Here is a 24,204-nt window from a genome sequence, read left to right on the forward strand (position 1 = left end):
CACTTGTGTTTTAACTTTAAAATATTTTTGAAAAAAATTTGTGTTTCCTACAGAGGCATAAACTCATGTCTACACAAATGAGAACAGAGTATTGTTGAGACTATCATATGCAAGTATTTGACTAACTCGGAAGCATTGCAGTATTGTTCTCTTCTGGATGTTATACCGCAGTTCAGATCTTTGTTTAGTACTCTCAGAGGGTTTGATTATGTAAAAGAATAGACACTCTCTCCTGATGCTTTTTGTAGGAGTTAAGAGTACTTAGAACTTTCCAGGACCAAGTGATTTAGAAACACTCAAGATCTCCTGATGTTTTATCTTACTGTATATGGCACTCATTTTTATATCCATAGAATCGACTATTCTAAAATACATTGATTCTCTTAGAGTTTACTCATTACATTAGGAAGTTAAGCACCACGGAGAGAATATTTTTTAGATAAAAACAGTAGTAACACAGAAAGAAACGGATATAAATTCCCTTAATAGATGTAGGTGGAAATTAAAAGTCATCAAAGCATAGAGAGCACGGTACAATTAAGTATGATATGATGTAATAAAAGAAGTAATTCATTTTTAGATGAAACCTTCATCTTTGTAAAGCTTATTATAATCTATAGGCACTCATAATAACTGGAATTGAAGTCAGTGACCCAGAAACTTCCTTGTCTGGGTCATTTTCAGTCTCACAGAAATTTCTAAAATATTCCCAAGAGAAAGTCTTACTGTGTTGCATATGATGCTGCTTATGTCTATGGAAAAAGAGATAAATCAATTTTCTTTCAAGATAAATATTTTTTTTGTTACATTCATGAACTGATTCCTCCACAAAGCTACAACAAATATGTTGCCAGAAATAGATTTTTTACAACCATTGTTTTACTTATTATATTGAATAGTATCATAGCTTTATTAGAAGCTTGATCCACAGTGAAATAAAATGGTAGAATTTTCACTGATTTTGGTGGGCTTTTCTTTCATTACTGAGAAACTTGATAACCTGTAAGCATGTGCCATCTGTACCCTTTACATGGCTTGCACCTCAAAGAGTATTTAAATGGAGAAGAGTTTATTTCTTACTCCGAATTCTAGAAGGCTGCTGTAATCTTACAGTGCTTCTAAGGGTTGCCTTGCAAGTGAAATACTGACTCTAAAATGACTAGCAGGTGCAAAATTAATTCTATTAACTCTGATTTGTAATGAAGCCTGTATGACTAATGCTCCTTTGATAGCTTGTTCTATGAAAGTCGGGTCTCAGATTGGCTGACTGGACTCAAAAATTCTCAGAGAAAATTGAGACAACATTTACCCACCCATGCAGCTTTCACGATATTGCCTTTGTTGTTCTTTGCCAATGTTGACCAAGTGGCTAGACTGGCTGTGGAAGGGATTTTAATCTTCTCCATCTGTGTGACTGGAGTTTAATCTTACAGCTTTTCCTGAGTTCTCTAAAAAACATGGTATGTTCAGGAAGGATGTACTGGAAGCCAAAAAAAAGAAAAAAATGACAGGAAAGAGTGACAGAACACTTCCCTACCCTCACAGCAATACAATATTCTTAGCTCCCCAGAAACAATCATAAGGAAAATCGTGTGGAATGAAAGATGTCCGAAATATGCTGGCCACTGCCCAACAATTAGTCTGACACTCACCCCACAGAATATACTCAGTAGTATTTTGGCTTTAGGTGTACTAAAGCAACTATTTATTTTGGTTTTTACTTTTCTACTTTTCTTATTTCTTTTCATGTCTTGTTTGAGAAGGAATATGAGAGTGAAAAAAATGCAGGCCATAGAAAAATAGAAGCTGTAACAAAATAAATTATGCATACAGAGAAGTCTTTTGTTACTTCACCTTTACAGAAAAAAAAAAAAAAACAAAACTTAAAATACCTTATCAATTTTCTGGAATAATTTTTCTTTCCCGGCATACTTGCATTGATGAAATTTTCACTGGATGACTCTCTCAAATGTAGAATGGAGTTGTAGAGCAAAAGCAAAAAAGATGCCAGCAGTAAGAAAGAGGTCTTTACCTGTCAACCAGTAACATTCTGGTTGAAATCTTCCCTTAGGCTGCGTAGGAGACTTGAACCTTGGTTTTCAGTGTACAGGTGCATAATCTTGATAAACAGCTGATCTCATTAGATCTAGTCTACTGTATCAAAACAGTAAAACAGTCATGGGTGTGGAAAATGAACAAAGCCAGGAATGCCAGGCATTATGATAAGATATGTAAACTTCTCTGTTGAAATGAAATGGACATGACAGGGATTGTGTCTTGCGTCTGTTACATGAATATTTTAAAACTACTGGCTGTTTTGGGGTGGTGTAGTTTTTGTTATTTTGGGTTTTTTTTCCTCCCATTGAAAATAAATAATAATAAAAAAAAATCTGCTGCATTGTTAGCATGCAATGTATATCAGTTCTGGATATCTTGAAATGTTTTATGTATTACAAAAACTATTACCCAATCAGCTGCAGAGGTCCAATTGTATGAGTGAAAGGACCAAGGGAATTTCACCGCAAAATATCAAGCATAATTTTTCAGAACTTTAGGTAATGTAAGGTTGATATGTACATGCATAAACCAGGAAATTAAAGTAGAAGTGTGTTTAAAACTCCATTTGATTGTTTGGCTGTTACCAGGGTGGAAAAGTTCTCTTCATAACACAGACTACAAAAGATCAAGGGTAAATAAGAATAATGATAGGCATCAGGGAACTTCACAATATTTTATGTATGGACAGTTCCTCAAGCCAGCTTCTTAAATTTCTCTTTAAAAAGTGAGACTGGATAACAGAGGTCTTTCTGACTCCTCCATGTAAACTACAGGCAGATGACAGAAGAAATCGCTGCTGGACGAAAAAGACTGCCTCTGCTCACTGCAAACTCAAAATAAAATTGTTCAGGGTGGTTAAGAATGCAAACAAATCAATTTAAGGTCCTTAGCAAATCAGAAAATTAAAAAAAAAAATCTAAGTAACTTAAAACCACTGAGACAGTAAAAAAAAATTTATTTTGAGAGGAATGTTTCTAAAAGAAATTATCAAATCAGAGGAAAATTTGAAGCACAATATGATAACCTTTAAACCTGAAAAAAGATATCAAATATGGTTAATTTGAATTTTTAACAATTTCAACCATATTAATTTAATATGTGGATGTGGAGGAATCTTTTTCAGCAAAAAGTTTTTCTAGAAAAGTTGTTACAGTGAAGTTGCCATGTTACTAAGCATAGCAGCATCCGAGGTTGTCTTGCACAGGTGGAATTCGACACAGAGCAACCCTACAAGTACTTGTGCAAACACAGAAATGACGAGGTGAGGTATTCTTCATTTTGCAGTAACTAGGGGTGCACAGTTAGGAATCTGGCTTTGCTTTCATTTCTGGATTTCCTGATAATACCTAAAACGGAAAATTTATGAGAAATAATTGTATATCTTCAATATTAAAAAGAAATAATTTGTATTAAAAAATCTGAATTTACTGCATCAAACAAATCAGCCTGCCATAAGGAATGGTCCTTAAGCTGCTTAAAACTTGAAACTGCCGTGTAAAGGAAAATGTGGCATGAGGAGACATACACATGACTTTTATAGTATGGAAACTTTTTTGAGGAAAGCATTTTACTTTTCTTTTCAGCATTATCAGCTTAGAATATTACTTTTGTTTAAGACAGAAAAGAATCGTTTCAAATGCACTGTTTCTCTTGATAAAGGAGCCAATTTCCTTTGCCTAGGGCTTACAGATGCTCAACATAAGTTGCAGGACTTCATGATCTTGCAAGAAGACGTGGATGTATGAGTCAGCTCTTCTATAGTTATTGCAATGTAGGAAAGTGGCCTACAGCTCTCTTTGGATGACTAACATTCAGTAATCCTTTCAGCATGATACTACCACAACCTGAAAGACTGAAATGAGACTTTATTTAGTCATAAAGTTGAAGCATTGCAAAAATGTATCTTTCCTGGCAATTTGGTTTCTGATACCTACAAAGAATCACAGAAACAAAACATAGTTTCTCCCTCTGAATGAATTTGTTGATTTTAACACATAGAATTCCATATATCCAGTTTGATAAAGGGATTATGCTATTTTCTTGTTGTCTGGGTTGATGACAGCTGCTCATTTGCTTTGAAATCATAACAGCAAAGAGAAGACTTTAAAACTTTTTCATTACTTTGGGGAAAGATTATAGTTTTAACACACTGTTCCTCTTTTTGTGATTCAGTGAAAAGAATGCAAAAATTGGAGTACATGATTTTTAAAGTGCTGTTTAAAAGAATAATGGACAAATAAAATATTCAAATTTATACAGTGCCCTGGCTGACTGTAGATTTGTTAAAAAGTGGTGTTCTCTGATACCCAAAACAGTGCTTACTTACAACACCTGAATCAAAAGGACCATATTCTGTTTGTGCATAGCAATAAAACACGTGGTAGAAGATGGACCATAATGTTTATCACAGCTACTGCTTTTTAATTGCAGCTCTATCGACCTTGGACTCAGAATTGAACTGAAACACTTTTGATTTATCTCTAATTGCAGTGAATAACTTAAACTCAAATGTGGCTGTATGTTTTGTGTGCTTTTCATCCCTTTTGCTTACATTTCACATCTTCCACTCTTTCAATTTAGAGAATCAGATGATTTTTCAGCTGATTTCTCCCTTCTTAATCACATATTGTTGAGCAGATTTAATTTAGAATGCATGTAAGAGTGTATCTGCCCAGAATTTCTACTCAAATCACCTGCAGTTATCTTCTGTGACCTGTTTTTCTGTCTTTTGAAATTTTCTTGTGTAACTGCTTGATAATTTCATCTCAGATCTGTGTTACCATTGGCAATCTGGCTGTTCTGAATTGCTTTTGTAGCATTTCTCCACTAAGCTGCAAAGGAGTTATGGGGAGCAGAAGCATGGTTCTCCTGCCCATTGGCATGTTTCTTGCTAGCTAGCACATGGGAGAATATATTGAAGTGATCCAACATGGCCAGAAGAATTTATCTGTTTGATTTCATTTGTCTGTGGCACTAGTTGTCATCATCTCTATTACAACCTTCCTCTTCCTATTCCATAGAGAGAAATTCTTGCCCACGTTCCTTTGACTGCTTTGAATCTGTCTCTGACAGCGTACCTTTCAGAAGTTGGAGAAATAATCTACTGTGAGTAGGACTTTCTGCAAATAGAAATAAATGTTCTCTTCTGACCCAGTCCATGAGTCAAATATGGAATTCTTGATCTTGTGCAATCTCCCCTCTGGCTTAGAGCAGATACCAATCATTACAGCATCTGCAAGCTTCACTCTTCCTCATGTGCTCTTCATAGGCCTGCTTCTATAGGCAGATGTGACAAATGCCAGCACTTCAAACTTCTGAGATTTACGTCTGATCCCACGTGAACAAGTTAACTGGCATGCACAGCTCATCTCTGGTTTAGCACATGGGAAACCTTTTTTGATCATATTGTTTTGAGACCTAACAAAAAACAGTAAGAACTGTTCCTTCTAGTTACCCTCATACACCTGGTCAGTGCACTGCTGGATTTTCTGGAGCCTTCCATCAAAGCCGTAATGCTGTTCATGGTGACAGATTATGCCTCCCGTTCCACAGATCTATCTGTGCTGTAGTAAAGTAATACTCTACACTACTAACCCCGAATGACATTCCCAAGTAATCTTGTCTTCACCCCATAGCACTGAATTTTCAATAGCATGTGCTTTCATGGCTTGATATACTCAGCAATGGCTTCTTCACTGTATGTGCTAAGGCTTATTTTCAGCCCACTTGTGCCTGAAGGTAAGCCTGGGAGTGTCATTCCAAGGATGGAGGCAGTGAACTTTTCTATGTGGTTGTATTCCTCTCCTGCACATGTCAATGTTCTACAGGCAAACGCAAGGATCCTCAGGCTTTATGTTAGTGTAGTTTCTAACACTCTTGATAGATGTCTATGCAATGTTATTCTGGCTTCTCTGCAGTCTTGTCATACTTAAGGACCTGGCTCCTAACCTGTAATTTTTTCATTCTCTAAAAAATTAGTGCTTTGATCTGACTTTTCCTCTCTGCATAGTTTTTTTCTCAACTATCACAAAATTTCTCTCCCTGTGATGGAAAGCTGTTGCAGCTTGGGCTGATGATCTGAAAAATTATTTCTCCTAAGTTTAAAATACCATAAAGAAAAAAAATCGGGTCTGATTTTCCATATCCTTATTCTGCTTATATTGGAATATTTCAAGGGTATGATAGTCTCCATGGGGATTCAAAATGAATAATGGCTACTGAAAGATGTGGCAGAGACCGGCAACAGGCAGGCTGGTCCTTTATACAGATGTGTAAAAACACAATCAGTGAATTGCTATTCCTTGGACAAATCAAGTAATGTATTCTTAGCATTGATAATATTTTCAATGTTTTGATGGGTTTGAGACTCCTTGGTACAATTTCTTTCTTTCTTACTGCTATTAAAATCTTGATTTCCTATGGTGGGTGCAACAATTGCCTCTTTGGAGGCTTACCAATTTCTTCTTCAGTGGCTCAAGCCAGACAGCTATAACTGCATTAACAGCAATTTCCAAGTGGGAATAAGGGAAGCCCATTCTAATCTGTTTAGGTTGTACCTGTCAACTTCTTTGAATAACATTTTATGTATGTATTTCTAACTTTCCCAACAAAGCAAACATTTTTATCAACCTAACTGAACACACAATTCTCTTCAAAAACTCCTTTGCTAAATGTAGTGAGTTTCTTAAAAGACTATTGATATATAGAATAGATTGAATTAAAGACTCCATGAGTTCATTAAGTTGTGGGCCTATCTGATCAGCTTTCATCAGCCAAGAGTCACTGGTAGGTTTGATTTATATCACGGAAGTTTGGAACTGAAGTTTTCACAATGAAAGAGATCATGGACAAACTTAATTTCATTAGCCTCTGTCATCCTTGTATTATGATAAATAGTCACCTCTGGAAGAGAAAGGAGCACAAGCACTGCTTTGCTCTGAACTCTTTTACCAGATTTTCTGCTGCCTATTGATAATCTGGCTTTATTATTTGCTTTTAGGCTTTTTATTTCAATTTTATTGGTTGTCTACTTAGTTGTCTTCTTCCTCACTGAGTCCAAGCCTCTAGCATTTTCTCTTGACGTATGAAGTATATAGTGGAGATCATATTATTTCTACAATATTGTAGACTTGGTGACATTTATTCAACATGTCAGGCCTTCTTTTTCCTTTTCCAGCAAGTTGCACCAGGAATGGTATGTACCCTTTGGGTTTTCAGTTTTCTGAGATAGGACAGCGCAACCTCTGAACAATGTGTATTACTGCTTTCATATAGTAATTTACACACACAAATCTACCTCCCTTTATTCCGAGAGGTGTCATATTAAAGCTTCTTTTCTTAAATAAGATAAACAGAATTGGCTTTCCCCCCTCCTTTTTGGTTCTGTCTGGCTCAAGTGTTTTGTATAAGGGAGGGGAACAGACTCAAACCACAGGCTGGCTTAGTATGAGGTGATACTGGTCTACAGCTGTCTATTTTTCCACCTACATGCTGGCATGGGAACTGATGCTTCTGTACCCTTCCCCCAAAGACTGCGGATAGGGAAGGATGGGCCTTGCCTACACCTATCTATTCACAAGACCAAAGCTGTATGTAGCTAGTCAAAAAGTAGGAGAAATTTAACTCAGGAAAATGGCAGTTGCTGTCTCAATGTTTCTGGGTGCCCAGAATACCATCTTCTTCAGTCGTTCAGACTCCTCTCTGCCATGCTGTTACTCTTTCAAGAGGGCTTTAGTTAATTTTTTGTGGTAAAATGACACCAAATATAGAAAGAGATTATGTTTTCCTTGAGAAACAATAGCATATATTTAGCGCAGTATCTTTGTCTATCCCTGTCTTCATTTTGAAAGAGCAACCCTCCCTCCCCCCCTAAGACGTTAGGATGAAACAGGTCTTAGAAACAATCCATTCCTTCTCCTTGAAACCTGCCCAGGGAAAGAGTAGTAGGTGTTATCAAGATGTATTTTCACCGTTACTTTGAGCAGCACTTTTGTAATTTGAGATGGAGGGGGTCTATGGTGTGTATGCATAGCAAGCAGATATTTAATAAGAGTGCTGTAGTGTTTTAAATACCTCACCTCCTTTTCAGGGCTCCAGCACTGGTTGTCATGGAAACAGAGCTGAGAACCAGAAACTGGCAGCTGAAATTACCTCATCTGCTAGTGGCTGTGTCCATGTCTAGTCCCGCTTCCATGGAAACACATGTCAGAGCAGCAAACGCAAGGTAATGGTTTCCAAAAGCTGCCTTAAAAATAACCCTGAGCTTATTGTTATTTTGTTTGTGATCGTCTCTCCACCAGGCCTGTTTAAGTAGAGCTCTTGAAGTCTGCAGTATTTACAAGTTTAAAATAACTAAAGGGAAAAAAAGGCATAAAAGCCAAAGGTATCTGTCTTCTCTGATTTCTTTTACTGGCAAAATATGTTTTTGGGAGACAAACTGGTTAGCAAACCTTGGCCTGTATAGTTACGTTAGCAACTGACTGTCAGAATTATCTTTGACTAATTAGGTATCTTTTTTCATAACTGTTGTTTATGCTGAGCATTTTAGAAGCTGAGGAATGATTGGCATGATTTAGCTAGCTAACTAAGCCTCATTAATTCTCTATTAGTACTCTGCCACACCCCAAAACCGGAATCCCTCACAAGAGAACTCAGATGCAGGTAACATTGTTAGTTTTCAAGAGAACTAACTGCAAAAAAAGCACAGATAATTTTCCGTGCTTTTCTACCCTCTTTTTCCTCAAAAATTGTAATCTACACTCTTTACAAATTTCTAGACTTTTCAGCTCGCTCTATCTCTTCTGCTTTGCAGCAGATATGATATATTTAGAAGTCAGGAGGCTGACAGTGGCTTTCTTAGAAAAGACGCTTAGTTTTGAAAAGGTTGAATGGGTTGTCACATGTTTGGTTCAAGTACCTGTTACCCTGCTGACCTTCTTTCCCAGGTGTAATGTTCTGTTGCAGACAGGTGAAGGGCCATTTTTTATCCCCCACTGTCCCAGCAAATCTTCTAGTTGTTGTGATTCTAGATGGTTGGAGAAAGGCTAGCAGAATGTTAAATTATACTTGGATGGAGTAAATTTGTCAGTGTTGCTGTGCTGACATCAACATCTTGTAAGACATAACGTGCTCCAGAATTCAGGTGCTTCCTCTAACTTGTCATTAATCCCGGGGAAATGTTTGTGTCTCAGTAACCCTTGCTGAAAAAAAGTATATCAATAGACAGTCTTTGTTAAAAAAAAAAAAAGCCCAGTTGAGATAGTGGAATAAGTAGCTGTGTATCACAGCTTGAGGTTTTTGTATAACACCCATGCTTTGTGTGGTAGCAAAGACATCACATCCTGAAGCCTGCATGTCAACCAATAAAAACAAAACTCCATTTGTAATGTTTGGTCATTTTATTCTAAAGCTTTCTGTGAAAAGTCACTTTTTAAAACCTCTTAGAGGAGTACCGATTCATACTTCGACTTTAATACCTCTCTCCCTATCTATCTGGTCTCAGATAAATTGCTGAATATTTTGAAAAGAGAATATAGAAAAGAAAGCTCTTTGCCTGCAGATCCGTCTGGAACTTCCTGACCCACCAGAGAAGAGCACAGCATTATTCTGCTTTGGGTTTAGAGGTGGTCAGAATGACCTGAAATGTGTAGGCAGACAGGCGTTAACTGTATGAGCACTATGTTCTGTGCCTTCCACCATTGATTAATTTTTACACTCTTTATTTCTGTTTAGCTGAAACTGATGTTACTATTATTCTGAAATTCTGAAAATGTATCTCTGGCTCCATAGGCTGTGAACAAACTGCATTTCATAAAAAAGAGAAAAATCCAGAACCTTAATTAATGGAATTTCTTTCTCTCTCTCTTTTTTTTTTTTTTTTTTTTTCTATTTGATTTCTATTTCTCTTGTTCCACATCAGCAGTTTTATTTCATCTGGTCATTAGAATGACTGAGAACTGTCATTTCTGTGTCCATTCTTCTATTTTTTCAGAAGACTTTTATTGGGGTTTTTTGTTTTTTTTTTTTTTTTAAATTCTTGAAAGGAATGTCATCAATATGTCTATACCATAAACAGCTGAATAGTATGTAGAAAATGAAATGCTTTTGTTGTTTAAAATAACTGTGACAATATTAGTATTATCATCTTTATAACATATTTGGCCAATAGTTGATATCACTTTTATTCTACTAGCTAGCAGTCATTGGCATTTTTCACTAAACAGTATCTAGAAATTCCCTTATTTCTACTGCTGTTAATGTAAATTAGCTTTTTTATAACTCTTGCCTTTTTTTTTCAGCATATTTAAACCATGTCTGCTTATAACTTTATACTTTGAATCTCTTTTTCATAATAAAAAAAAATATTCAATTTCTGTGCACCTCTATGTATGTGTGTGTTCAGTTACTTTTTAATCCACTAAAAGGGAGAATAGAATATTTTTACAAAGTCAATATAAAACGATATCGTACTTTAGCAGGAGATCTGTAATGAAACAGTGTATGTTCCTACTTCACTGTTTTGCCTTTCTGTCTTGTAATTTCCTGAAATTCAGTCAGAGTCTTGCTTGTCACATGCTGTGATCCTTCTCAGGCATCTGAGGAATTCCTTCCATACTTCAAGTTACGTATATAAGACTCATGAAAATCAGAATCCTTGAATACAGCCTCTGAGTTTTGCGTCATTCCACATGCAATGCTCAGGCAAATTCTCCAGTTATCTAATTTGTAAGTGTGCATCTAAACTCAAATTTCAATGTATGTATTGAGAAGAGAGGAAAAACACTTGGAAAATAGGATGCAAAACAATGTGCTCACAAGATATTAGGTGCTTGCTCAAACTGAGAAGGAGGTTGCTCAAGGATGTTATATGGATGCTGTCTGTGTAAAAAAATGAGGGTTAGGTGTGTGTTGACATCAGTAGTAAAAGAGACTTTTCCAGCATAAAGTGCTGGATCTCCTGGGAAGTTGTTGAATATGTAATGGAAGTTAGATAATGCACAGGACAGAACTTAGCACAAAGTGCTAGTTAGGTTGGAAACAACATCAGAAAAGATATCAGTCTCTTCCTTTTGTGTGTTTTTCCTTCCACTGTCTCTTTTTCCTCAAGCTGTAATTTCTTAGAAGCTCCTCCCAAACACATCATTTTATCAGGTGCTTAGTTGCAGAAGGTCTCTTCCCCTGTCTTCACAAGTCCTCTTCTGTGCAGGCAACAAATGATGCTGGTCTGTTGAAATTGCCCAGCTAGAAAGCTTTAACGTACAATGATATGTTTTCAGATTTGGAGGTCCCTGCTTTCCTCCTTTGAGGAAGACAAAACAGCAGGTCATCATACAGATGACTCATTTCTTGAAGCAGTTAGGAAACAGGCAAGAAAACTGTAGCTCAACCTCCCTTCCACCTTTTTCAAGAATGTGTAAACTAGTACAATTCTCCATAGTCAGAGAAAGTTCCTGTCTCACAGACAACCTTAGGATAAAGAGAGCATAAATACGATGATAGAAGTGGCAGGATTTGAGAGGTTGATATAACACAGTTCAGTTTACAAAGCATGTGCCAGTTTAAATCTACCTTATGTTGGTTCCCTCACTCAAAGTACCTGTGTGCATGTCAAAGATTGATGACCAGATCAGTCTGTCTGCCTAATAGAGGCTTAGATATTCAGTAGATTACCAATTATGTAGAAGTTCTAAAAATACTATCATAGTTAAATGAAAATGCTCTCAGATGTGAAGAGGCAAATACAGAATACTCCCCCAGCAGGAGATTGTCAGCCATTTGATTTTATTTTCATAAATATAGTAGTGTTTTTTTTTTCACTCATGGAAACATGCAGTGTCTCAACTGCATGATCCTAACAATTTTCACCTGTATTTTTCATTTTATTGAGATGAAGATGCAGCTTTCTTAAGGTAAGTGTTGTCATAGGGCAAGTTAGTTGAATACTTTTTTTTTGAAAGAAAAATATTTTCATGTGTATTTTAAATTTTCAGTGTGAATAAGGCAATAAGTAATCAAGCCATCTGCATGTATTGGAAGCCCATTTCAAAATCTTCCTGTAGAAATTTCTTTCCCTATTCAGACACTGATATTGCTGATTTTTCTGACTGCACGTCTTTGCAGTTGAAGATACTTCTTCCAAAATGAAAACGTTACCAAAGGAATTTCTTGCCTTTTGTTACTTAATTACATTGAAATTAATATAGAGAAACTGGATATTGCATGAATGATAATAGCAATCAGAGTAGGATGCTATTAGGGAAGTTTCTCAGTGCTATTTATCCTGCTTCAAGCCATCTGGAGGCATCTGAATGTGCCATTGGAATAATTAAGAAATATCAAGAACAAAATGGTTTTAAATGAATTTTAATGACAAAACTAATTAGGAGACCATTCCCATAACACACAACAGTCGCTGCACGTTACTAATGTGTCACAAGTGAGATCACTTTTGAGGGATAAATGGCATATTTTGCAAATTCATCTCTCAGTAGTATCTTTCTGGATTTTTATTTTTCTTTTTGATTTCAGAAAATATTCTTTTTTGCGATTAGTGTGTCTGAAGTGCATGCCATATTTGTTTTAACAGTAGCTCTTTGGTATTTTGAAAATAAAAAAGTTAAACCTCATTCTCTTCCACTAGAGGATGGGGTGGCCTAAGTATTTCCTTTACTTAATTTTGACATTTAGTAAATCTAAGCCGTAAAGTAATGTATCTTTTGATAGGAACTATTCGATCATTTCTAGCATGTGTTCCTTTACATGCTGCCAATGACACCTTTATTATGGGTTCTTCTAAACCATTCCTGGTGCCAGCTAGTTGAAGAAAATGTTTTCAAAAGGTGCAGTATGTTTTCACTAGCCAGTGGTAGTTGTGTAAATGCTGAACAATAATGTTGATGTTTTCTTCAGAAGGAAATGAATAGGCATAATTAAAGTTGAGTGGTTAACCTTCATTAGCTGAGAACTTATATATAAGTCTTCATGCAAGTTTCTGGTTTTAAGCATAACTGCTACCTGTTTACATCAAAATAATAACAATAAATTGTTTATGTTTAAGAGTAAGGAGAAAGAATTTTATCTTTGCACAGAAAAACCTCTATTGCAAAGATAAAATACAGTTGGTTTTGCTGAGTGCTTTAAAATGTTGTAGCTGAATTAGCAGTCATTTTAGCTTTCTTGGACATGAGATCAAAGAATATGTTGTGTTGGAAAGCCTATCTGTATATCTGATGGCAAGTTTTACTGCAGAGCATTATGCCAACCATCTGATTGTAACAGCCTTGATTCCTTATTGGTAACAAAATCATAGCCCAGAGGACGACTCTCTCAGAAAGACTATATGTGATCATACTGTCTTAGGGATTATTAAAGACCTCTGCACTTGATGGGAAGTTTGCAAGTTTGTGCAAGTGGAAGAACTGGCATAGCCGAGGCCTCACTAGAGCGATGGTTGTACTAACTGACTTTCTCTCAGCATAAACAATGTCACTGGAAATGGAAATAGCAACTTAATAGAAGGCAGAGGTATCATGCTTAAGGCAGACTACCAGGAACATTTGTTTTTATTGTGTTTGTGCTTTGAATTTACATGTTGAAAGAACGAACCTAGGAGGACTTAAATCTATTGCCATCTTGTATATTTGTTTCTATACTGAAAGCTAGTAACTACAATATTACTGTAAAGGAAAGGAAAGCTGAAGAGATCTGATCTATTTAAGCAAGAAATTCAAGCTCCTGTGCTTTTAGGCAGTTACATCAAAGCATATGTGTCTTCCAACAGCCACATACACGCCCTGTTTCTGTAAAACGTGTGTAACCTGAGTCCGTCGGACTACACTGCATTTAGACGATTTAAGCAACTAAATTGAGAATAGGGTAATCTACAGGAGCAGTTGACTGAAGACTTGAAAAACTATCCTACGCATTTGTTTGCGATTTACTAATTACCTTTTATATCTGATTTTACAAGGATTTTATATGTACTCTCTAATCTCACTGTGGCTTGAAAGCCATGTTAAAGATCAGCCTATTCTTCTGTTTGACTCTAATAATGAACCACTTATTTAAACAGCTTTTGACCTTATCATACATATTAATAAACTATTTAGAAATATATCATTGATGTGAAATTTGATCATCTTACAATTATTCCGTTGCCGTCAAATTCTGTTTGTGTTCAAGGTCAGTAATTTGCATTTCAGGAAAGTGTGATTGTGTTTATTAATAATGTTATGTTTATTTCATAAGCCATCAACCTTTAAAACAAATGGTTTTTTGGAATATGAACTTTTATTCTTGCAACTCAGATCTATCTACCAAATATTACTCCTCCTTTTAAGTTACTAGACAAGCATAGTATATATCTACAGAAAAAACACACTATCCCTGAGGAGAGCTGAAATATAGGAAATGGCTGTCAAAAGGACTTTATATCCCTGAAAGAAGAAATTAAAGCCATTTTTTCCAACAGAAACACAAATTTTTTGTGTTTGTTTCATATATCAGGCAGTTGGAGCATAATAATTTGTAATGCAATTCTGTAATCTCATTGCATTTAATACTTGATGTCTGTCAGACTTTTTATGTGCTCATCAGAGAAGGCCAAAATAAAATATAAAAAACTCCTCAGTTACCACCCACCATAATTTTTGATTCAAATGTCATTGCAATATCTCTATTTTTATGAAACATGGCTAATCTATGGTAGTTAAGTAGGGAATTAAACTTTCAAAGTTAAGCTATTTCATACCGCTACCTCCTGCTTCCCAGCAATACAATATTAAAAAGAACAGAAAACTCCTTACTTAAACTGAATGTTACAGTTACAAGTCCTCAAATGGCATACAGTGTCCTCTGCCATCACTAAAATTTGGGAAAGGTGAATCCAAATTAGATTAGATGCTGAAAAGGACCATGACAGCAGTATGAGAAATGGAAAAACTATTCTGCAAAAAGAATTTTAAGATGTCTACATGGAGAAAATGAATGTATTGTTGAATTTTTCAAGCTGGTAGAGATTCGAGGGATAAGACCATACAGAATGGCTTAACATTTACCAGCGTATGCTCAGAAACAGGTACCAGTCTAATGGTGCTGCAGGGATATTAGCTATGATACGGTGCTGTGAAAATGGAGGTGCACAGCCTCCAAAACTGATTTGGTTGCTGTCCATGTGGCTTTCTGGAGACCTTGCTGCCCACATATTCAGTTTCAGCTTTTATTATACCCACAACAGCCACAGCTGTGCAAATGCCCCAAAATCTGAATTTGATTTATCTAGGGTAACACAATTAAAGCTAGCACTTACTTTAAAAAGATGAGGAAGACAAACACTATAGTAACAGCATTTAAAATGAAAGACAACTTTTATACAGAGGAAAAAAGGAGTATCAAGCTGTCTGTAGACAAATTTACACTGGAAATTAGAAGAAAATATGTAAAAATCAAAGCAGAAAGATTTTGAAATGGTCCTTTGATCAAAGGAGTCAATATAAGCACTAGGGTTTTGAAGCAAAACCTGATCACTTTACAGTTGGGAAGACATGGCAAAGCTGTTTGTAATCAACAGCGTGTCTCTTCCTGTGTCTGTGTCCCCGTGCTGTCACCATTACAAGTTCCACAGAAGTGAAAGCACATAAATAAAATTTCCAGTGGTAAATTAGACACAAAGTTTGCTTTACATCTTGGTAAATGACCAAAAAGTCCCATCTATTGAAAAAGTAGGAGCAGAGATTGACAAATCTGAAAGAAGTTACTCAAAGAATTCTCTTTATATATGAAAATGCATTATATTCCGTTCTCCATTGGAGATCAAATACAAAATAGAAATCCAGATGTACTTGGGAAACCTAATAAAGTTTTATTAGGAAACAGTGATGTTATACGATACTTTCCTTTTTCTCAAAAATCTATGAAAAATCTATTCTTAATCCTGACAATATGTGCTTTAATCTCAATTATTTTCCAATTTAAAAAAAAAAAAAATAGAGGAAGGGAAGTGGAAGGCAAAAGAAGGGAGGGGAGGAAAGGCAAGGCGAGGCAAGGCAAGGGAAGAGGTTTCAAGAAGGCTGACACCGTGGACTTTCCTGGCTTGATGGAGGTCAGTGGGAAAGTTGTTTCCCTTGACCTAGCTAGGATTATGATTTAATTGCTCACATCCCATCAGTGAATACTGCAACCTTGATTCTTTGATGTGGGTGGAGACATAAAACCTGTGTCTTGAACTCACCGTTCAGGAGTAAAAGAAGTGAAATGGCATCATCAGGCAGCTGCTGTATTAACACCAGTGTCAGCTGAAGGTATCGGTGGCATTCAGCTGTTTGCTGCTGTCCCATTTTTGGATATCTGAAACAATCTTCTTAGAACATCCAGATTAAGCTGAGTGAACTGGATGAAAAACACACAGAAAGCATGCCCATCTCAGCTGTGACTGTCCACAGAAAACTGATGAGAAATATATGGGACGGCAATACCTTAATGCACTTCAACAGCAACAACCATTGCCTGTGGTCTAATTCTTCTGTGCGGTTAGATGGGTGCCAGGGAAGATCTAAGTCCAGTTCCTTCTGCCATATTTAATTTCTGAGCACTTTAACACTTTTCCACTGAAGAATACAGCAACCTAAATGGAAGAATTGCTATTTTAATGACACGAAGAATATGATCGCTTTATGAAAAATTTAAAAATAAAGGTAAACGGGGTACTGTATAATTTACAGAGGTACTTCAAAAATGCATTTTCTTGAAGAAAAGCCATGTAAGTACCTACTACTCAGACATATCTTTGTTGACACAGCAAACATTAAGCTACAGCGTATAAAGGAAAAGATTGCCTCAGTGTACTATCAGGTCAGATATATTGGAGAGCAAATAGCCATGATTCAGTCTTTAGAAACATGATGCTGCTTATGGAGTAATAATCTGGATAGACTATGGTAAAATGAGAATGCATTTAAGTAGAAAATAAAACATCTTTTTTTTTCATTCATTTTGTTTGTTTTATTTTAATGGAAAAGAAAGTAACCATCCTTTAATTTTACTGTACCAAGAGACTTGCATTTGTAGCCTTGAGAGAATTCTATGTAGAAGATATATACCACCATAAAAATGTTAATTTATCCCTCACAAAAAACAGATAAATTGCTGTTCCTTTTCGTTTTTCAAATGTATGAAATCTTTACAGCTATTTCTATAAATGGTTCATGAGAGGAATTATTGTCCCATAGTTTGCTTGCAAGTGTTTATTTTGAGTACTCAAAATTGAAATTATTTTATTAACTTCTGTGCCTATGGCTAGGGAAATCTCAAAAATAAGAATGGTTTTCAATAATGGAAAAATAACCTACTTTTTTATGGAACTAGAGTGTACTTAATTAAGTTTTCTATGAACGTGCTTTCCAGTCACCCTTGTAGGGGTCTTGCCTGTAAAATGCTAAGGCAAAAATATTGGAATGCCAAACTCATTTAAAAATACCTGCGTATGTCCTGCCAACCTGCACCTGAGAAAAAACGATCCAGTTGCTTATGAATCACTCAAATGCAGAATAGCTTGTGTGTCTTTATGGGAACAGACATCCTGGCAGTCACATATATGCTATTCTTTTTTACTTAAACAAGTCTTTTACCCATCAGTAATCTATTCAGTTGCAGTGGGCCTGGCTACTTCTTGGTTTTCTGATACTTAGGTTTTCACTACTACTTAGTTTTCTTCATAGCAGCTCATATGGTGTTGTGTTTTAGATTTTTGAGCGAAACGGTGCTGATAACACACTAATGTTCTAGCTTTTGCTGAACAGTGTTTGCACAGCATCAAGACCCTCACTCTGCCTCCCCAGTGAATAGATTAGGAGGTGCACAAGAGGCTGTGCAGGGACCCAACAGGCCAGATGATCCAAACTAACCAAAGAAATATTCCATACTATATAATGTCACACCCAGAAAAAAAAAAAAAAAAAAGGAATAGGAGGGTTTTTAGGGAGTTACCCATCTTTCACTCGGGAACTGGAGAGGTGGTGGGTTATTGCCTTAGCATCCCTTCTTTTATTTTGTTTTCTTCTCTTTGCTTCCACTTATCCTTCAGTTATTAATTGGGTTTTTTTGTCTGTTAGTTTTATAACGACCCCTAAGTCCTCTTGGTTTTATTCTTCCTTTCCTCTTCCCCAACCCACTGTGGGTGGGGGAGGGAAGTCAACAAGTGACTGTGTGGCGTTTATCTGCCCACTGGGGTTAACCCACAACATCAGTGTTTTCATCAGACACTTTTTCTTGTTCTGGATGAGTAAGATAAATTCCATTTCCATTTAAATTCTTGTTTTGAATGAGTCTTCCCAGATATACTGGACAGATCAGAGAACACAGAATGTTTCTGATCAGGTCTTCTGAAGACCAGTCAGATTCACTGCACACAAACTACATAGTAGGTGTAGCGTGGGTGTGTTTTAACAAGAACCGGCTTATAGCCATTGCTGTTTGTCAACAGCAGGACAGGCTTCAAGAAAAATTTTGCCGAGAAAAGTAAACTTAAAAAGCACATAGCCAAATCTGTCAGAGCACCTTCCTCCCTGTGCTTAAGCAAAAATGACTGTTTCTTTCATTGATTTTTATTTTTTTACAGTGCTTATTCATGTATTTTCCTTTGGGAAAAGCATGGTCACACTGGAGCTGTGAGACAAAATATTCTCGAAGGATCTTCTAAACCAGATTCTAACAGAAATATGACTAACTCAGTGTCAACACCATCAGAGACTTCTGCAAGACATGTTTTCTGGGGAAGGAAAAAAAAAAACCAACCTAGAAAACAGTCTCTTCCAATTGTACATACAAAAGGGGAGAAAAGATGGGAAGAGGGCAATCTTATCCTACCAAAACTAGACAAACTGATACAAAAACCTCTAAAAAATTTAAATGAGCCAAAAGAATCTGTGAAATCCGTAAGGAACTCATTTCCACCTAATTTGTTTGGGAAGCATCTGGGAAACATTTGGGAAGAGACTGCAGAAATTATCTAATTTAGCTCAAACAGAAAAACATTTTGTAATTTTCCATTACATAACGATAGTTTGCATCTGAAAAAGACTTTAGGAAAAATCATTCTGTAGGATATATTCCCAGAGATTCAGAGTTGCCTGGGAAACTAGCTGCCATCTCTTTTCTGAGCAAATGTTGAGTCACATGGATTTTCCATGTGTCAGGTTTAGTTGCTGACTTTTTAAAAGCAGAATGTATCTGCTCAGTTGAGCTGGATCCTACAGGCCTTTACAGCCAGCTTTGCATCTGAGGGACTTACTCTCTTTCAATTTGTATTTGATGCTGCTTGCATAAATATTCAGAGTTAAGTCTTACATAAACAGGACTAGAGAATTTTTCAATAATGTTTTGATGATTACTTTCTGTTCTTGAATGACTTGTTCTGTTATCTGTGAAATCTGTGTTAATATTTCACAAAAATCTGTGCAAGCATTGATTGCAAAGAGCCTAGAAATCCACAAATTCAGGAGAAGCTTCTTGAGACTGAAATGCAAAAAAAATCTGATTTTACACTGAGCTCTTTTCTTGGCCTATTGACCCTTCTGGAACTGAGCATTGAAATCCATTTTGTGGCTGAACTAAATTAGAAAAAATGTACCTATTCCACAGAAAAAGCCACCTTAAAGTTTCTACACACTTCTCTTAATTGACTTGCAGACAAGTCAGGCAGCTACTGTGAAAATTTTGCTTTTTTGACTGTTACGTTTTCTTCTGTATTGCCTACCTTAAAAAAAGACAGCAGTAAATTGCCAAGTGATAGTTGTTCTCTGGCTCAGCAAAGGGTTTCATGTGTGTACCTCATGCCACCACAACAGGATTCACCAAACGACAGGAAACAGCTCGCATGGTTACCTGGCCATCTAGTGCAGTGTATTTTAGGCTGTAGCAGACCCCTGTACAGAAACAGCACACATTCTGGGAGATATTGATACCCTAAATTTATACCTGGACTCTAAGTGGGATACTGCAAGGCATCTAATGCCTTATTATGTCTATGTTTAGATATCTGAATCATCCTCTAGATATTTAAGCTTACAGTCAGCTTCTAATGTTATATTACCAGATGCCTACTACTAGGATTCTACCCATACCAACAGGAACTGTGCTTAAGACAGAAACCTTCCAATTTCAAAACAGCTTCTCGAAAAAAAAAAAAAAATACAGAAAATCCAAAACATTCATATCAAGGCAAATGAAACTGCATCAATTGCACAGTTTCTATTTCTTTCTTTCAAGAAAAAACATTAGCCAAATTGTAGTCCCCATCCAAAGAAAAAGCAACATCATTTCCTCTGCGTATGTTTGAAGGTGATTCAAATTGACAATACTAACGAAAGTAACTGGTGTTTAAAAATAAATTAACACAGAGAAATCTAATTGCAGAGGTAAAAAGATCATTGTGATTTGTGTAAAAATAATTTTAAACCCCCCAAACATTCAGCTTCTTATGACACTGTTTCAGTTCCTCTTATAGCAGTGGTAAAATAATAATGTTGTATTTATTACTGCTACTAATAGCCACTGCTATAGCTATTATTGTTATCACATTCTGGACATTATCTGAATAATCTTACAAACTTCCCCAGTGAGAAACGCAATGTACTGCAGAGCTTTAGTGCCAGATGTATGGGAACTTTTACAAGTGATGGTGAAACATTTAGTCAATTTGGTTAAAGACTAATAATCACAAACTGTAAGTGCAAAGAAGTTTTATTAAGAAGGCTTTAAACATACCTGAGCAATTATCTTCTCTTCACTGTAAACATCTGTTCACTTTCCCTGCTAGTAGAATGTATACAAGGAAATCATATGCTCTTAAACTGATACTACCTTAAGGCTTACAAATAAATGAAAAGATAAGCAGCATTTGCAAGCACTTGTCTTCTCTGCTAAATCATTGGATGTCAGCCTGTAAACTGGGATGAAATGTCAGAAATGGATAGTAACCTCTCAGAAAGGGTGTTCATTATGTAAAAGAGGTGATTATAAATATTTAGCTACAGTGGCATCAATATTCTAGTACAAATGCAGTGCACTATCAATGTTATCACACTCTATTAGTGAGCAATAAAATGACTGGGAATGCTGAGTTTACATTCTCACCTTGTGTTACATCCCTGACATCTTAAGCCACAAGTCAGCAACACATTTCGCTTGCTTATTCAGTTCAGGTTCACTGGCACTTAAATATATGCAGAAATACTTTGTTCACTTATGTAAATCTCGTTTTCAAATGTATTGAAAATCAAATATAGATTTTAAGATCTCTGTACTGATTGTGAGCCTTTGTAGAAAACAATGCGATAGAACTTCACTATTGGCTAGCTCTTATTAGCTAAATACATCAAGAAGAGCTTTCCTGTGGCTGTTATTTAGGTACCTGATATGCATATAGAGAGACAAAGAGCACTTTTCAAGCCAGATGGACAAATTCTTAACAGACAGGAAACCTTTTAGTTTCATTATTTTTTTCAGATGATCTATGCTGATTACCTGACTTTATGTTCTATACCTGACTTCAAATTCTCTCATTAGAGTTACCGCTAGATAGAGGATTATAGAAATGTAGTTAAAGTATTTGTTATTTTGTTGTTGGGGTTTTGTTTGTTTTGGTTTTTTAACTGAACAAGACTTTCCCTTTCTTAGGAGTTCTTCAACATCTATTTTAAGATGGAATGACTCACACTCTGGAGTTCCCATTTCTCACCCTGAGAATCTGGGTGACAGTTCAGAATAAACACTTCCAGATTACTACAGATAGATGAGATGAATTCAACCTGTCATAATTGAATGCATTCGGCAAAGTGAAGCCACGAAACCATATAACAATGAGGGCTTCCAAAATTATCTAGTTTCCAACAAAATGTTATTACAGTCAGGTACATAAACCATTATCCAAAGCATGTCAACATTTTCTTTTGACTTGAGAGACAAAAATCTGAGGTATTATTATGCCTTTAGCTACAAGCTGTGTCTAATCTTGCTCCTGCCTAAATTATCTCCTGTGGCTCCATATTAGCAGCGTGCATGAACATGTGCAGTCGTACAATTCAGATCAAGCATCAGTATTCTGTTTCCTACAGTGCCTGTAAGGGGATGGCAGGTTAAAAACACATACAATACATTCTACTTAATGCTCTCCAAGCTTCTGCATTATATTTTTTTATCTGGTATGGGTTGGAAGGGACCTGAAAGGCCATCTAGTTCCAACCCCTTTGCCATGGGCAGGGACACCTTCCACTAAAGCAGGTTGCTCAAAGCCCCATCCAGCCTGGCCTTGAACACCTCCTGGGAGGGTGCAGCCACAGCTTCTCTGGACAACCTGGTCCAGTGTCTCACCACCCTCACAGTGAAGAATTTCTTCCCAACATCTAAACTAAATCTCCCCTCTTTCAGTTTGAAACTGTTACTCCTCATCCTATCAGTATGCTTCCTGACAAAAAGTCCCTCCTCGTCTTTCCTGTAACCTCCCTGAAGTACTGGAAGGGTGCTAGAAGGTCTCCCGGAGCCTTCTCTTCTCCAGGCTGAACCATCCCAACTCTCTCAGCCTGTCCTCATAGGAGGGGTGATCCAGCCCCCCGATCATCTTCGTGGCCCTCCTCTGGACCTGCTCAAGCAGATCTATGTCTTTCTTGTGCTGGGGGCTCCAGAGCTGAATGCAGTACTGCAGGTGGGGTAGTAGAGGAGTAGAGGGGGGAGAATCACCTTCCTTGACCTGCTGGCCACGGTTCTTTTGATGCAGTCCAGGATGCAATTGGCTTTCTCGTCTGTGAGCACTCATTGCTGGTGTATACTCAGTTTTTCATCCACCAGCACCCCCAAGTCCTTCTCTGCAGGGCTGCTCTCCATCCACTCATTGCCCAGCCTGTATCTGTGCTTGGGATTGCCCTGACCCAGGTGCAGGACTTTGCACTTGGCCTTGCTGAGCTTCATGAGGTTTGCACGGGCTCACCTCTCCAGCCTGTCAATTTTAAGCTCAGAGGATTTTCTGAGTCTGATGCAGTATGTCTATTCAGTAATGTTTACTGGATCTCCTGTCAAAATACTTGTCCAGTCTATTCTGAACACCTGTAAATATTCTGCCTCCAAACCCCTAACAAACCATCCCACAAGTCTGCCACCTACAGTGTGAAGAAGCACCTCTTTCTTGTTCTGAGTCTGGTTTCTGTCACCTTCATCTGATGGAATCTAGCTCTTGTATTAGAAGAAAGAGGGAGCAGTCCATCCCTACCCACATGTACATCAGTCATGATTTTTGTCTCATTTCCTCCAAAGTAATTTCTTAGTTCTTCTAAGGAAGTTATTGCATATCATAATTGTTGGCCCTCTGTGAACCTTCACCATCTTTTCTCTGTCATTTTTGAGGAGACCATAACTGCACACATTAGCTGGGGTGTGCATGAAGTGTGATGATTTTTTACAGTGGCATAATGATGCTCTTTTTTATTTTATTCTTTCCCTCGTAATGTCAAATACATGATTCAGTTTTCCATTCCTAGCAAGCACTGAGCTGATATTTTCATCTGTCACAAACACAAAGACTTACTCCAATGGCAACAGGCAGCAAAAATCCTATCATTTTATGTGTGAAGTTGGGTTTGTTTTCCCCCAGATACATTATTTTGTATTTGTCCCAAAAGATCTAGTTTTGTGGTTTTGGTTTTTTGTTGGATTTTTTTGGGGGGAGGGGTGGGGTGGGGTGGGGTTTGGTTTTTTTTAGTTTTCATCATCTGTTTTATTACTCAGTCATTTTCAGGACACCATTCTTCACAGTCAGCCCTCATACTTACTGCTTTGGCCTTTGAATTCCTTTACCATGTGCAAAAACGGTCACCTCACTGCACACAACCTTTTCCAGGTGACTTACGTATATGTTAAACATTACAAGTCCAAGTGTCTATGGAATACCACTGGCAACTTTCCTGTATGTGGGATTTAATGATTTATTTCTACCTTCTTCTCTAGCTTTTAGCCATTTATTTACCCATGTTAGGACTTGCCTTTTCTGTTCTTTAGTTTCCCCACGTGTGTTTTTCATGAGATGTTATGAAAAACCTTTTGAAAATCCAAGCAGAATATACCAAGTATATTACCCTTGTCCACAAGTGTTTGGAAGTCATA

Source organism: Leptosomus discolor, chromosome 4, assembly GCF_034619465.1.
Source record: "Leptosomus discolor isolate bLepDis1 chromosome 4, bLepDis1.hap2, whole genome shotgun sequence".
NCBI lineage: Eukaryota > Metazoa > Chordata > Aves > Leptosomiformes > Leptosomidae > Leptosomus > Leptosomus discolor.